The sequence below is a fragment of the Castor canadensis genome, chromosome 3 (assembly GCF_047511655.1).
Source record: "Castor canadensis chromosome 3, mCasCan1.hap1v2, whole genome shotgun sequence".
NCBI classification, from domain to species: domain Eukaryota; kingdom Metazoa; phylum Chordata; class Mammalia; order Rodentia; family Castoridae; genus Castor; species Castor canadensis.
The window spans coordinates 88,421,273-88,438,264 of NC_133388.1; the positions used below are offsets into that span (position 1 = coordinate 88,421,273).

A 16,992-nucleotide genomic window follows, 5' to 3' on the forward strand; every position below is an offset into this window, starting at 1 on the left:
GCAGGGCAGTGTTGTTACACTGGCAGATTTCACATCTTCTAATAATATCCTGGAGAGTGTCTCTGAGTTTTAGCCCCTCAAATAACTACCCTGCCAAGGAGATTGTCTTATGGACACCTACATGATAGGTCTGATGTAGTGTTTTTAGGACTTTCCATTGACTACTCTGCGGGAGAAAGAATATACCATCAGGAGTTATTCACATTCTCTCTGATCTAAGTAATACCCTGTCTCTGAAGGCTGTGAATGTTTGGTAGGTGAACATAAGGCCTCCCAGCAGCCTTCTTACCTGCTGTATCAGCTCTCTGTTTTCCCTTAGCAACCTGATCCTCTGACCTTTGATATGTGGAGCAGTGGATTACTGCTATTTTCTTTGGAAGAAAAACTATTTTTAAGACGTTTAATGTTTCCTTGGAATATTTGGTAGGGGATTCTTTAGTCAACAATCCTCGCTCTTTCCAAAGAACTGCATGAGCATGTAGGACCAGGAAGTCATACTTAGCATCTATATAAATGTTGGCAGTTTTTCCCTCTGATAGTTGTAATGCCTTAGTGACAGCTATCAGCTCAGCCAATTTGGCACCAGCGGAAGGAGGCAGAGATTTGGCCCATAGGATCTCAGTGAGAGAAACTACAGCTGGCCCTGCTTATCTAGCTCCCTCCTGGGTGAATAACTTCTGTCCATGAAGAGAGTGAGGTCTGGGTCAAAGAGTGGCTGGTCAAGGAGGTCAAGCCTAGCCAAATAACATTTGGCTAGCATGTCCTCACAGGAATGATAAGTGTGTCCCCCTCAGTGGGGAAGAGTGGTGCTGGATTAAGGGCACAACACATCCACAGGCTCACATCTGGGCATTCTAATAATTGGGGCTGATTCTGAAGTAGCCTGTTGTCTGATAACCATAGTCCTCCTTTAGCTGTTAGAAACCCTCCTAGATCATGTAAAGTACATATGGCTAAGGGCCATCCAGGAATTAATTTTTGGGCCTCTGGGATAAGAGTCAGGTTGCCACTGGGGCACTTAAGCATCCACATTGTCTAGTTCTCTGCTCAACTATCCCACGGGTTGTTGAGTGGGCCCTCGGAGCTGTCCCCCCCCCCACCATGGACATATAGCTGGATGTGGTATTGGGTGGGCAAGCTCAATGCCGGGGCTGTTTGTAGTGACCGTTTGAGGGCCTGAAAAGCTTTCATATACTCAGGCTCCCATTCTAAAAGGGATTGAAAGCCTCATGAGCATCTTTTAGAAGCTAAAAGATAGTTAAAAAGAAGCTAGTATAGGGGCCAGACTAGGGCTGCATATCTAGGAATCCAGATTTTGCAAAATCCTGCAACTTCCAAGAAAGCTCTAAGCTACTTTACAGTATGGGGTAGTGGGTAACAAAGAATTGGGTTGATCCACTCATGACTCAGGGAGTGAATCTGTCCCTTTAAGTCCATGACTAGATAGGTGATATAAGGGAGGCATAATTGAGCCTTTCCTTAGAGACTTTGTATCCGTGGGAGGCCAGAAAGTAGTCACCCTGAAGATGAGAGGCTCTGTGGCTCTGCACAGAATGAAGTCATCAGCATATTGAAGAAGGCTGAGCTCTGAGTAGTGCCAATCTAATAAATCTCTAGTTAGGGCCTGTCCAAAAAGATAGGGCTGTCTCTAAATCTTTGTGGCAAAACTGTCTAAGTTAGTTGTGAGAGGTTAGTGGAATCTTCAAAGGCAAATAGGGGATACTGTCAGAATGTAGAGGAATGCAAAAGAAAGCATCCTTTAAGTATAGTACAGAGTAATATTGGGCTTTGAGGGTATTTGAGCCAATAGAGTGTAGGGATTAGGTACAATTGGGTTGAGGGGAATGAATGCTTCATTAATGATCTGGATGTCTTGAACCAAACTCCATTTATTTGGCCCTTATGAACAGCAAGAATAGGAGTATTGTAGGGACTGGAACAACTAATTAGTAGCCCTTGTTTTTTTAAGGAATTTATGATATGTAAGAGGTCTTGTTGTCCCTTAGGCTTGAAGGGATACTGTTTTTGATGTGCAAACTGTGAGAAATCTTTGAGATTTATTTGAATCAGAAGGGACATTTTGGCTTACCCTGCAGTCTTTCCAGTCTGCAGTGTGGGACCTACTTCTTCCTGAAGAAGGGTGCAACAGAGATAGTCCCTCTTTGGGAGTAGAATTTGAGCATTTATTTGAGAGTAAATCCCATCCCAGCAGGGGCACTGGAGTCAGGGACTGTGAGGAAAGAGTGACGGATGTGGAGGTCTCCCCAGGAGCAGACCAGAGGCCAAGTAAAATAGTGCTCTAAGGGCTGGCAACATGTGCACCAAATGGTAACCTTGTTACTGGACTGGGGACCAGGAGAGAATGGTAAGACAGAGAAATGGGCTCCACTGTCTAGAAGGAAGATGATCTTTCTCTCCTCTACTATTATGGTTAACTGAGGCTCCTCAACATTGATGTTAAGAAGTGGAACCTGGACAGGAGGCCCCAGCACCCATCAATCCAGAGAAGGTGGCACCCACCTTCCATCTGGAGAAGGGGGCAATTAGACCCCCAGTGGTTAACTTTTCAGAGAAGGCAAGGTCCTAGTGGGGACCAGGGCTGTCTCCAGGCTGTCTGCCTTTTGGGGATTCCCTGTAGAAGTGCCCCTCCTGTCCACAATGGTAGCAAGCTCAGAAGGTAGGCCTTCATCAGGTAGGGTACTCCCTGAGAGATATGATTAGGTCATGATGTTCTTCAGGCTTTTCTCTCTTTTCATTTAGGTTCAAGTTATAGTATATTAGACATAGCTAGTTGCATTAATTGGTCCAATGACTTTCCCCTTCAGCCACAGACTTTTGGAGTTTTCTATGACTATCTGTGATTGACTGAGTTAGAAATTTATCTTAGAGAGAACCTCTCCCACCTGTGACTCTGGGCCCACTGTGATATGCTTTTGGACAGTGTCCTTAAGGTGGTTTAGAAAGGTAAACGTTTTTTTTTCCTCAGGGACTTGTACTACAGTCACCTGGGAATAGTTTAGAGGTTTAGCTTTGGCCCTTTTTAACACTTCCACTATAAGATGGATGAAGGGGCACCGATGTTATTCACCACTTTCATCATTTTGATCCCAATGTGGATCTGCCAAGGGTACTGTCTGTGCCTCTGTGGGCATGGGCATATTTATTTCCAGGTGCCATAGGTACTGGGTGGGGCTCATTGTAGATGGAAATTTTCTACAATTTGAGTGGACTGGACTAGGACCCATTTCTTTTCTAATGAGGAAAGAATCTGGTCCAGGAGAAGCATGATATCCTTCCATGCTAATTCAAAGGTTTGGATCACAAGATAAAGGCTTAGTTGTATTGGTCTGGGGCACCAGTGGAGCTATCCAGATCCTTTTTAATTTCTCTTAGATCTGATAACTGGAAGGGGACATAGACTCACCCTCTTCTTACCAGTGCCTATTGAAAGGAGAAACATCCATTAGGAGGTTGTGAATATTGGTGTGGCTTAGAAGGTGGAGCATGGCGTGGAGCAGTAGAGGGACCAGTAGGGACAGGGGCCTTATCACTGGTCAGGGGCTTTTCTGGTCCTCCTTCCCCATATTTATCCTGTGGCTTACAAGGAGCAACCAGTGTTTGAGTATCTAGATAACAATTATAGAGCCATTCTTGGTGGTCCCAGAGATAAAAGAAAAGCTGTATATAGGGGACCTCAGTCCACTTTTTCTCCCTTTTACAGAAAAGGTCTAATTGGAGTATTGTATTATAATTTAAGGAGTCCTCTGAAGGCCACTTCTCTTGTTCACCGAAGGGATATTGAGGCCAGGCCTCAGTACAAAGAAAGATGTGGTTTTTTCTTTGGGACTATTAAGGTCAAGGTCCTTCCAACATTTCAGTAGACAAGCCAGTGGATTCTGCTTGAGTATTCAGGCCAGAAGACTGGAAGAGGCAGGTCCCATCGAGAAGAACAACAAAAAAGACTGCGGTGGTTCCTCTCTTGTCAGCATCCCAACTGGGGATTGACTTAATGAGAGAAGGCATCCCTGTCTCCTGATTTCCTTCTGCCATCTATGCCAGTACCAAAGGAAATGTAGTGAATGGTCAGACTGTGGCCATCTTTACTGACACTGAGAGAAAAACTCTAAGATCCTGCCTTTTAGCCTTATATTACCAAAAGCCTTATATTACCTTTAACAAAGGCTACCTCTTTCACAAAGGGAAGCATCACCTGGAGAAGTGTCTGTAAAGTTAGAGAAGGTTATTCAGAGGGAGTACCAGGGCAGTGACAGTGCCACAAAGGATGACTAGTGTCAATATTTTGAAAAAGCTTTTTTTTTTATGTTGAGGCCAAAAGTGCAGGAAGATTTAAATGAGCGGTCCAGAAACCATACCAACACCGATTTTTTGGCTGTTCCTGGAAGGTTACATTAGTGCTTTGGGGGGACCATAACTTTGAGATAAGAATTGCCTCCAGGTGTTGGGTCAGTCAGTGGGGCTGGGCACAAGGCTTGGGTCCCTGCTGCCCACTGCTCCTCCTTCCACATGTACATGCATGCTTTTTTTCCCCCTTCATTTCTTTTTGGGGGAGTGATGGCAGGTCAGTTTGTTGCTGTGTGCTGTGGTGGCTTTGGATGCATGCTGGATTCTTTTCATGAATTGCCTTAGCTGTGGTGGGCATCACTGCTGTGCCCGGGATGTCTGGTGAGACAGGCCAGTGTCCCTGTGCACGTGTGCTTTTCCCTCTTCTCCTTGTGGGGGTGGGGTTAGGGTATGAGTGTGGTGTGGCAGGAGGCCTGTGTCAGTCCTCAACCTTACCAGGTCTGTCTCCCCAGGCTGCACTTTCATCAGCCACATTTACCTACACTGGTGCCCAGCAGCTGATTTAAAGCTGATGCAGACCAAGGAGAATGACAAACTAGGTGGGAGAGTAATTAAAAAAGTCATAACAAACTATGGTACAAGTTCCCAATGGGAGGTCAGGGTCCCATTAAGCACAGGAAAGGGAAAGTAGACAGAGATGAAAGACAAGGCAGTGGGACCAGGGAAGAGCATGTGAGTAAAAGTACGTTCAGTGCTTCTAGCGGAGACAGAGGGACATCCTGACGTCCTAGGTGGGGGAGGAGGGAACAGAGCCTACAGACATAAAACATGCTCAAGGAATTAATTAAAGCTGTGCTTTCAAGTCATTCCCACAAAGTAGTACTGGAACACTGTCAGCCACACAAAATCTCTACTGTCAGGTCACTGCCTCCTGTAGAAGGGAGTTTTGACAGATGGGGGAAGAAGATGTCCAGGTGCTAAAATCAAACAGGCCTCCTCCAACATAGCATAAGGCATACTCAAATCAACCCCAGGCTAAGTCTTAGCTCACAGGGAGGAAACAGAAAGCACCCCCAGAGCCAGAATTGCCATGAGGCCAAAGTTAGCTAGGAGCTATTGGTTTCATACCATGATGGGAAAGTCTCTCAAGAAGACAGAAACAGAGAGAGAGACAGGGGAAGTGGCACAGGAACATCTGCTTTTGTCTAGTCCTTGGCAAGGGCTTTCCCCCAGCAGGAATATTCAGCAGGGTGCCAGAGGCTCATGGCCACACCTTAGGGAAACTCTTGCTGGTTTGGCACTCAGTCATACTGACCTTGGTCCAGGAGAGGTGTCCCTTTATGTGGTCACCAAAAATGATAAGTGACAATGTGAAATGCTATGGGCCAGTGTCCAGGGTTCTTGCCTTCACAGGACAAAGAAGTGGCTCGTGAGGCATCTGATTGACTCATGAGATAATGAATGGTACACAAAGTAGGATTTACTAGAGAGAAAGGAAAGGCTACAGCTACAGCAGTGCAGTGGAGCCCAGAAACTGATGGCTCCCTGCTCAGGTGAAGTCTGGGGCTTTTTATGGATGCTTTAACTCTGGGTTAGGGTAAGGGTTAAGTGGAGTTTTCCCATTGGCTGTTGATCACATGCACAGGCTCTCTTCAATAAGGGTCTATTTGCCCCTTATCAGGGGAAACAAACCTGAGACCATTTTGTTTATAAGCCCAGTGTCAGATTTATGAGAACATGTATCTCCTCCTCAGGGTGTAGGAATGCACATTTATGAGGCCAGGTATCTCCTTCTCAGGATGCAGGGCTCATAGTGCTCTCCATGGGGTATGGGATACTCACTCACTCATCTGTCCTTTAGGTCCCCAGGCCCAACACTAAATTATCCTCAAAAATGTACGTATATTGTGATCAATCAGAAAGAAGTTAATAGAAGCCATTATGGATTTGATTGCATCAGGGTAGCAGTGACAGAGTTGACTCCATTTTGGATGAGAGAGGCACTTTAGAAGCAGACACGTAAAAGAGGCATGGGAAACAACAGGCTTCTCAGAGAAATAACAAGCCTCTCACCAAAGTTAACAAGATGCAGCTGCACAAAGTGGGTAGTGGCCCCACAGCCAGGAGAGTTTGGCAAATGTCCAAGGCCAGAAATGTCCAGTTCAATAATGAAAGGGATGGACAGGTGATCAGATTTAATGAGTTGACTAGACACCAGTCACAAATATAGAATAATAGGACCCAAGCCAGTTAATGCCCTATATCTTCTCCTTCACTTCAGTCTTTCTTTCACTCAGGCTTTTCACTAAGTTCCACCCATCAGGGTGCTTTACTATCCTTTTGATAAACTTTGTGCTTACTTTAACTCTTAACTCCTGATTTGGCATCTTCAATTATCAACGACAGGGCATTAACCCAGGGAAGAACATTCTGGTATAAATTGGCCAAAGCTATTTCATACCAAAGGAAGAACATAAACAAAGGAAAGGAATCCAGTTTAGATAGAGAGGACAGCATGAGATGGCATAGCAACATTGGGCAGTGAAATTAGGAAAGTGCATTGGAGACAGTTGGAGAGGTCAGATACAGTTTTTTGTTGTTCTTGTTGCTGATTTTTCTTTATCTTTATTAAATTGTTAAATGTATTAGCATATTATAGTTGTACAGGGGTATATTGTGATATTTCCAAAAATTCTAACAATATATTTTAGTGCGATTCATCCCATCTATCTTTCCCTTTTACCCCCTCCCTCCCTTAGAACAGTATCAACAGGTCTCATTGTTTCATTTTCATACATAAATACATGTACCTCCACCATGGTCACCATCCTCACACTTTCCTTATGCCTTCCCCTCTTCCAATGGTACCCATCCCAGACAGGGCTTCTTTGACTTTCCTATCCTTCATTTTTTAAAAAATACATTTTGTTTATTTATTCTAGTTATACAGGGAGTAGTGCAAGCTGACATTTCCATATATATATATATATATATATATAATACTCAAAATTGATTCATCCCCTTTCCACTTTGGTACCCTCTTTATGGTGATTTCAATAGGTTTGAATGTTCCATAAAAATCCTTGCATTAAAAAGTCCATCAACCACATTCACCTTCTTTACTTTCTTCATTTACTTTACCCCTTATATTAGTGTCCTCCCTTAGCATGACCTGTTTTACATTCTTGTCCTTCATTGTTTATGTGTCTATTAATTGTTCAGTGAGATTTTTATCTTCATACTTCAACTGCAAATGTATTATGATTAAGTCAATCTAAGCCCACTCCACTGCACTTCCTCACCCTCTTCCCCCATCCTGAGTAGTTCAACAGTTTTCAGTGTGTTTTGTTGTCTTCTTCCTATACATATCTAAATATGTACTGTATTTCATTGTAATTCACTATTTTTCTTTCCTTCTTTTCCTCCTCCCTCAGTCTCCTCTACCAATCTCACTTTTGGGTACATATTGATATTTCATATCTATATCTATATCCATATCCATATCCATATCTATATCTATATCTATATCTATATCTATATCTATATCTATATCTATATCTATATCTATATCTATATCATCTATATCTATATCTATATATATCTTGTATTTGTATTGGGCCTATATTCCACATATGAAAGACAACATTTGGTGTTTGGCTTTCTGAACAAAGCTAACTTCACTTAAGATTATGGTCTCCAGTTAAATCCATTTATTTCCAAAAAACAAATGTCATTATTTATGGCTGAATAAAATTCTATTGTATAAATACCACATTCTCTAAATCCATTCATCACTTGTAGGGCATCTTGAGTATTTTCATAGGTTGACTATTGTGAATAATGCTGCAATAAACATTGGTGTATCATTGTCTTTATTGTAACATGACTTACATTCCTTCAGGTATGTCCCTAGGCATGTTCATTTGGCAGCTCTATTTTTAGTTTTTTGAGGCTCCTCCATACTGTTTTCCATAGTGGTTGTACTAATTTACTTTCCCTGAACAGTATTTTTGCAAGCATTGCTGCTTGAATTCATATCTGGGTCTTCTATTATGTTCCATTGAAATTCATGTCTGTTTTTGTGTCAGTACCTTGCTGTTTTCATTTTATTAGCTCTGTAATATAGTTTAAAGTCAGGTGTTGTGATACCTCTAGTGTTGCTTCTTTTTCTCAGTACTACCTTAGCTATTCGGGGTTTCCTATGGTTCCATACAAACTTCAGGGTTGATTTTTCAACCCCTGTGATGAATGTCACTGGAATTTTGATGTGAATTGCATTGAAAATGTGGATTGCTTTTTCTAATATACCTGTTGTCATAATATTGATCCTACCAATTTATGAGCATGGGAGATCTTTCCAGCTTCTGAAGTCTACTTTGATTTCTTTCTTCAGTGGTTTATAGTTTTCATTATAGAGGTGTTTCACTGCCTTTGCTAAGTTCATTCCTAGGAAATATTTTTTGCACCTATTGTAAATGGAACTGTTTAACTAAACTTTTCTCAGTTTGCTCATTGTTGCTATATAGAAATGTTATCAATTTTTATAAATTCATTTTATATCCTGTTTCTTTTTGCTTATGATGTGTAGGAGTTGATTGGGTGAAATTTCTGGGTCTTTTATTTATAAGATCATGTCTTCTTCAAACAGGGATCATTTTACTTCTTCTTTTCCTATTTGAATTCCTTTTATTTCCTCTTCCTGTCTTATTGCTCTGGTTAGGAATGCCAAGACTATGCTGAGTAAGAGTGGTGAGAGTCGACACTCTTGTCTCTCCTGACTTTATTTAAAGTGTTTTCAGTTTTTCTCCACTTAGTATGATGTGGGCTATAGGGTTGTTGGATATAGCCATTAATATATTGAAGTACATTCCTCCTTTCCTAGTTTCATTAGAGATTTTATCATGTTTTCAAAGAATCAGCTTTTTGTTTCTCTGATTCTTTGCATGGTTTTATTTTTGGCCTATTTTATTGATTTCTGCCCATGTTTTTATTATCTCTCTTCCTCTGTTTTTTGGGTTTAGCTTGTTGTTTTCTTCCTAGGAGCATGAGATGCAGCTTTAGGTCATTTAATTGAGGTCTGTCCGTATTTTTTAGTATATGCATTCATGCCTATAAACATTCTCCTTCGTGCTGCCTTTGTTGAATCCCATAGGTTCTGAAAGGTTTTGCTTTATTTTCACTAGATTCCAGGAACCTTTTCATGACCTATTGTTCTAGGAACAACATGTTATTCAGTCTCCAGGTGTTTGAGTATTTTCTGCTGTATCTTTTGTTGTTGAGTCCTGGTTTTATTCCACCGTGGTCAGACAGTATGCATGGGGTTATTTCAATTTCTTATATTTGCTAAGGTTTACTTTGTACCCTAAAATATGACTTATTTTGGAGGAAGTTACATGGGCTTCTGAGTAAAAAAATGAATGTTGTGCTGTTGCTGGATGAAACACTTTGTAGTTGTCTGTCATGTCCATTTGCTCTATGGTGTTATCCAATTCTGAAATTTCTATGTTTAGTTTTTGTCTAGATAACTAATCTGTTGGTGATAGTGGAGTAGCCATTATCAGTGATCCATTATCACTGATTTGGGGTTTATCTGTGTTTTTAGGTCTAATAGCATATGTTTAGTGAAGTTGGGTGCATCAACATTGGGTACATAGAAGTTAACAATTTTTATTTCCTCTTGAAGTATTGTGCCATTTATTAGTATTAAGTGATCTTCTTTGTCTCTGCTGACTAATTTAGCTTGAAGGCTACTTATATAAGTATAGCTACTGCTGCCTGGTGTGGGGGCTCATTTGCTTAGTAAACCTTTTTCCACTCTTTCATCCTAAGTCAAAATTTGTTTGTATTTGAGATGGGTTTCTTGCAAGCCACAAATTATCAGGTCTTTACTTTTTAGTCCACCATGGATTAAAAGTACAGAATGCTTCACAATTTTTTTGTGTGTCATTCTTGCAAAAGGGCCATGATATTCTTCTCTGTAGCCCTTCAATTTTAGCAGGTGTGCTGCCAAAGTGAGTGCTAGGATGTAGTTGCAAATACTTGAAACTGGCTGAAAACAGATCACTATTTCTTCAGAGTAAGGAACCAAACACTTGTTAATGGAGTAGTAGGAAAGGAAATGCAAAGTAATATAATGTAAAATAATTGATATTACTGTGAAGTCTATGAAATCATGCTAGTAATCACTTACATAAACAAATTCCAAAATGACTCTGTTGACCCTTCATCTCCACCTGGTACAAGAAGAATTGTAATAGAGAAGTTGGAGAGGAAAAGCAGGGCCTTAATGGATTGTGATTAAAATACATTTTTAAAAATATAAATCACAACAGTGTTTTATTAAAAGCTTTACTCAAGTTGTTGAGACTGTTAGGGAAATTTTGTTTAAGGGTCTGGCTGAGAGTTTTGCCTACTTAGGCCATTGTCCCCACCACAGGTTTAAAAGGTGAGAGTTTGAACCGATATTTCTCACTTGTTTGTAAATTGCTTGTTCTTGAAATCTTCACCCTTCTCTGAGTTTACTGCACTCCCACATGTGGAGGTGCCTAATGAAAGGAGGTCTAGCAGTCAGACAGTTCAGAGTCAACCCCTAATAAGGCTCTGGATCTCAGAATAATGCAGTCCTACTTGTATCTCTTACTGGGCAAAAGAAGGACAGACATTGCAATGGGAGGACTTAAGTAACAGAGAGATTTGCCCAGCAATCCAATGGTACTAAGTCAAGGAACTATAAGTGCCAGCAGGTAGGACATTATTACATGGAGAAACAATATAGGAATGGGAAAGAAGATTGCACAGCCATGGGCTAGAGTATTGGGAGGAAACACATGAAAGAAGAAGTTCTGCTTCTCTTTGCATCAATGAGTCTTAGGGATAGATTTCAATTACACTTTCTTGTGGCAATTCTGTACATTCACCTCTCTACTAAAATGAGTTAGAAACAAATGTTGCAAATGCCAAACTCTATTATTTTATCCATAGTACACTCTTCAGACCACATTCTTTATAAAGTATTTGGTCAGAATTCATTGCTCCAAATCCAGGTTTAAACACATCTTCCCTCTTAACTAATTATCTAATATAATGAATCTTAAGTGTTCTATGAAAGTCCTTTTCAAAATTCTTTGACAGAAGTGTAAGGCAGAATTACTCAAAGTTTCCATAAAAGTTATTAGTCATCTTTAGTCTTTCACAAAATGTCTTGCATTTCTCCAAAAACATTTCCAATTTTCAGCTAAATTATATGTTCAAATCAGTACTTCAGAAGAACAGATGGTCTTAAGGGTTGAAACAATTGACTAGACTATCATGAAAAGCTGTGTAAAAATTCTGATGTTTATGAACTCAAAGTAGTTCCTTGTCATCCTGATGAAGGAGGCATGTGTTCTCACGGCAAGGATGGTCCCAGGAAGGGGTCAAATCTTTACACAGTTTTCAGTTTAGGGACTCTTCTAGGATTATGGGCAATCATAGTTTACTAACTTCAGAGGTGTTGCCAATGGAACACAGTATTTTAGGAGATCAGCATCAAAATCAGCTTTCTTTCTCTTGAAAATGAAGCAAACATGATGCAGGGGCTTTGTACAGAGCAGTGTTTCATGGAACAGTGCCCAGCATTCCATCCCTTGATATATGACCATAACACCAGTTGCAATGTATTAGAGAATTCTGACACAGCAAGCTGGCACAAAACAGAAAAGACTGAGGCCCCAGATCCACTTTGTAGGTAAATAGCAGTCAACTGCACAGAGGGTTTCTTCCAGTGAGGAAGGCTACAATGTCACTGAAGTCAATCTGCCTGGTACTTGCTCCCACAGTAAGCATTTAAGTACTTAAAGAGACTGAACAGAAAGTGCTGAACATCAGTTCATAGTTATATTGCAACTATGTCTTCTAGAGAAATTAAGACTGACATGGAATGATGATGGACTCTCTAAGATAAAATTCACAAATTAAGAATCCAGGAGATTTCCCTCAGAGGCAGTGTTGATGCACACATGGACTCCTTGGCTGTTCAGCTTTCCTCTGAGCTTCCTGAAACAATGTGCCTGCAGAACGGCCTTTACACGTTCCCATGGTCTTTCCAAAACTTGAAGGCACTTGAGTAAAGGAAATTTTCCATGGACAGTGTTCAGACTCCACAGAGACAAACGTGTTCAGCTGGAAGAATGCTGACTATGGAGGTGGTCAAGAAGAATAGTATAAGAAAGGCACAATATGAAATTTCACAGAATGTGGATTTTATACTGAAAGTGTAGAGTCCCAGGGAGATAGCATTTTCAAATGAAGTGACTTGATTACCATGGCAGAAAGTCTGGAGACTCTAATGTGTCCTAGGAATGAGTAACATGGTCATTTCTTGAGAGTTATTCTGAGATGCAGAGTCTCAGAACCTACCTAAATTTCCTGAGTATCATCTGCATTTTAGCATGATTTATATGCATGTTAAAACTTGGGGAAAATTTGTATAGATGATGCAACTAAAACTTATTTTTAGGGATAAGAGCAAAGAGGTCACTGAAAGTGGGGAGCTAGTGGCTCATGTTGGTAATCTTAGCTATTTAGGAATCTGAGATTGGGAAGATCATAGTTGGTGGCTATTGGGGGATGGGGAGGAGTTTGTGAGACCCATCTCAACTAATAGCTGGGCACAGTAGTATATGTCTATCATCCCAAGCTATGCAAGAGGGTGAGATTTGGAAGATGGTGATTCTAGGTCAGCTCTGGCAAAAAAAAAGTTTGCAAAGACCATTTCAGCAAAAAAGGCTGGGCATGGTGGTGTGCACATGTTGATCCCAGCTACGGGGGAGAGTATAAATAGGAGGATCAAATTTCAAACCAGCCAGGACAATACACCAGAACTTATTTCAAAAATAAACAGAGCACAAAAGGCTGGAGGCACACTGCAAAGTCCTGAGTTAAAATCCTAGTACCAACCCTCGCTAAAAATGTCACTCATGTTGACTTCTGAGAAAACTGATTTTAAGCAGAATTGTGTCTTCTAAAACTAAAGGTTGAAATAAAACACATAATCACTCAACATAATATCCCAAATAGTCTCGTCTCAATATATTTTTTGAGGTCTGCTACCTTTTTTATTAGGATATATTTGTTACATGTGGAGAACATTCATAGTGACAATTGTGATTATGCTTATATTGTACAATAGTTATATTGCCTCAGACTTCTCTCCCTCTCAATCCCCCCCTTGCTTCATTTAAAGCAATTGCAAGAGATTTCTTTGTTCTATTTATTATAGGTATATGAAATCCATAAATCATTTACCCTCACCTTAACCTCCTTCATTCACATTCCCCATTCTACTCATACCCCCCCACACTGTACCTATTTTACTGTCCTGTATTTCATTATTAATGTTTAAATTGACGTTCAAATGGGTTTCTCAATGTATTACCACTGTGTGTATACTTTGCTTTTGCCTGTTAAACCTCTTCCATTCTGGTCTCAATTTAAAAATCACTCATTATAGCAAAAATAAGGAATAAGGAGAATTTCAATTTGAATGAGAAAATTCAATGAACAGACATCAAGACTTTGAAGACTTAGATGTTAAAACCTGACAAGGGTTTTAAAACAGACATCATTCACAAACATGTTCAAAATAAAATTTTTTAATGGAAGGTCTTAACATAGAAATAAAAGATACAAGGGGACAGAAACAAAAAATTTGGAATTAAAAGTAAAACAATTAAAAAAAATCTCAGGGGATGAGCTCAACAGCAGAACTGATGGGTGATAAGAAAAAAGTCAGTGAGTTAGGACACAGAACAATAGCAACTGCTCATCTGAACAGCAGAAAGATAATAGGGTGGAAAAATGGGTCAGAGCCCAAAGAAGTGTAGGACCAGAACCAAAGGTCTATTATTTGTGATATCAGGGTCCTATGTGAAAAAGAAAAAGAAAACAGGGCTTAATAAATTACTCAAGGAAATAATACCTGGAAACTTTCAACCTTGTAGTCATAAATGTGTGTATTCAGGAAAGTATGTGCACACTAATCAGAATGTCTACAGAAATTCAGGTCGTTACACAGCATAACAAAATCTCGTAACAAAATAAAGCATGTTGAAAATAGTGACCTTACCCTAAGGAAAAACAATTCTAGTGACAGTGGATTTCTCAATGAAGTCCAGAAAGCCCAGATGAAAGTGGCCCAATATTTTGCAAGTGCTGAAAAAGAATTGCTAATTAATTCATATAAAAATGACATCATCCTTCAGCAATTAAGAGGAAATCAAAACATTCTTAAATGAAGGAAAACTAAGAAAATTGGTTGCCAGTAGGGTAGTCCTAAAAGAACATGTAAATGAAGCTCTCTCAGGATAGAGAAAATTACAAGGAACTTTGATCCATCAGGAAAGAAAAAGGAACACAGTAAAAAAAAAATGGATAAATAGTGTAAGTGTTCATTTTCCTCACAATTTTCCGAAGTTGTGTATTATGGGTCAAGCAAAGCTAACAGCACCATCTGCTTAAATCATAAATATGTATCAGGGACATATTTTTAGTTATATTATGAATACAGACAGATACATTGGATGTGAAAGAAGGCAATGCTTTTTTGCTATTTGTTTTAATAGGGGTTTTCTTTAGTCTGTGATTAAAGTCCTTTAGTTTTTATACCATGTTAAATGACTTTATACAACCAGTCACTTAATGAAATACCATAAACCCTTCCAGGATTCTGGAGACCTAGTCTTGGCAGCTAGGATTGGGAAGAATTTAATGTTAATGTCATTAGCTGAACTCCTCAAGCAGCTGGGTAATTGAGACTCATCTTGCTATTTCAGATACCCCAGGTGTGCTACCAGGTATCTGGTAGTCTTACTCTGTTTATTTGTCAAGTCAGTGTGAGTGCCAGCTTTATCTAGGCTAATAGCGATAGAATCCAAGGTCAAAAGATTACTGGTGGGGCTATTGTACTGAGCAATAATATGAAGGGCACTTTTTCCTCCACAGGACTTACCTCAACACCTAAGTACAGCAGGAGGTTTGTGACAAGTGTGTTTGGAAAGCTGCAGATGTCACTGGTGTGAAAATCATCAAATGGGGTAATTGAGTTGACACAGATACAGCAAAGTGAAACTTTCATGAATTCTGGGGTCATATATTGCTTGGTAAATTTACAATGAATGTCTTTGCTGTACTGTGCTTTGGTGGAATATACACTAAATATATAGACTGCACTTGTAATTGTCCATAGCATTGTGGAATCAGCATCTAGGATAATTTTTACTCTGTTACTATTTTGTTCCATTTTCATACACATTCTATGTCTGGGCTCTTCATGGTTTCATCCAAATGTATCATCTGTGAGAAAACTTGAGCAAATCAAAGGTGTTTGTGAGTACTCCCATTCTCTTTCTGACTGAGGTTCACACTGTGAAACAGCAAATTATTACACTGTTCAAGTTCCATGTTTTCCATGAACATAGCAACTGCATTAATGATGTAATGAGAAATATAGCATTTTCAGCACTGAAAATCTACTCCCAAATATAAGGCCTTCCATGTGAAGAGTATCTCAGTCATGACAAATGGACTCCAGTTCCTGAGGCTTTCTACATTCAGTTCTATTCCCATAAGCATGGATTGGCAGAAGAACCTTGTTTCCAAGAATGTTATCACCATCTCGAACCTTCTCCAACATGGTCAAATAGAAATAGTGTCATGGTTTTGTGATGTTACAATTTTCATGGTCATTTGCATAAAAGGCACCAAGAGATCGAATGCTGCAATCTGACTTCTTAGTTTATAGTTAACATTATAGAGCAACAGTTCAAGGGCATCAGCTTTACAACTTTCAGCAGCATCCTTCAATGGCATCATCCCATGATTGTCCACTACTATTGCAACTCACCATTTTACCAGCTCTTTCTCAATATCTGTGTGCCCAGTTTCACTTTCAAAGTGTAATGCTGTGACTACAACGTGATTTACCATTGGGATCAGCTCATTGTTTTAAAAGGTATGTAACCATGTTAGTGTTTCCCTTATATGCTACAATCATCAGGCAGATGTCATACATATTGGCAATGGTGGTGTGTCATTAGACCTTGGCCCTCATAGCCCATTCAGTAGGATATTGTCACTTCCACCATACCCAGGCAGCAGCATGTTTTGGGGAAAGCAGAAACACAAGAGTGGCTGTGCTGCCAGAGACACATCTATAACCAAACCCAGCAAGAGAAGTCACCCTCCAAGGACCTAGGCACAGGCCCTGTGCAGAGGACCTCCATATCAGTTGCTGCTGCAGTCACTAGCAGGCCAAAACCTCAATTTTACAATGAGTGTGAATTTTCTTTTCTCCCAAAAGTCAACTTAAAATTTATTATAAGGGCTATTTCCATCATGCCACAAATAGTTTTCCTGAATTTAGCATTATGGCAGCGCAATTCCATGGTGCCCAGGAGTCAGGGAAGGGGCATGCATATGTCTTCAGTGTCTCCAACTCTCCTTGGCAATATTTTCCAAAAGACTCTCAGGATCATGTGGTCTTTGCTGTTATTGTATATACTTTTTGGGCTTTTGAAGGGATTTTTTGTTTGTTTGTTTTTGAGGAAGAATCTCACTGTATAGTTAACTTGAACTCTGATCCTCTTGGCTCAGTCAAGTTCTGGGATTATATGTATATGCCACCATGCCCATGGCTAGCACCCTATGTGGTCT

The 16,992-nt window shown here is 40.1% G+C and overlaps 1 non-coding gene and 1 pseudogene across 1 annotated transcript; both read right to left on the reverse strand.

Moving 5' to 3' along the window:
- Window positions 1–10,211: 10,211 nt before the first annotated feature.
- Window positions 10,212–10,321, reverse strand: LOC141422070 (U6 spliceosomal RNA). The gene has a single exon (XR_012446730.1). It is a non-coding gene; the product is annotated as a U6 spliceosomal RNA (small nuclear RNA).
- A 4,775-nt stretch (window positions 10,322–15,096) lies between these two features.
- LOC109677540 (protein fem-1 homolog B-like) lies at window positions 15,097–16,366 on the reverse strand (annotated as a pseudogene).
- Between the last annotated feature and the right edge of the window lie 626 nt (window positions 16,367–16,992).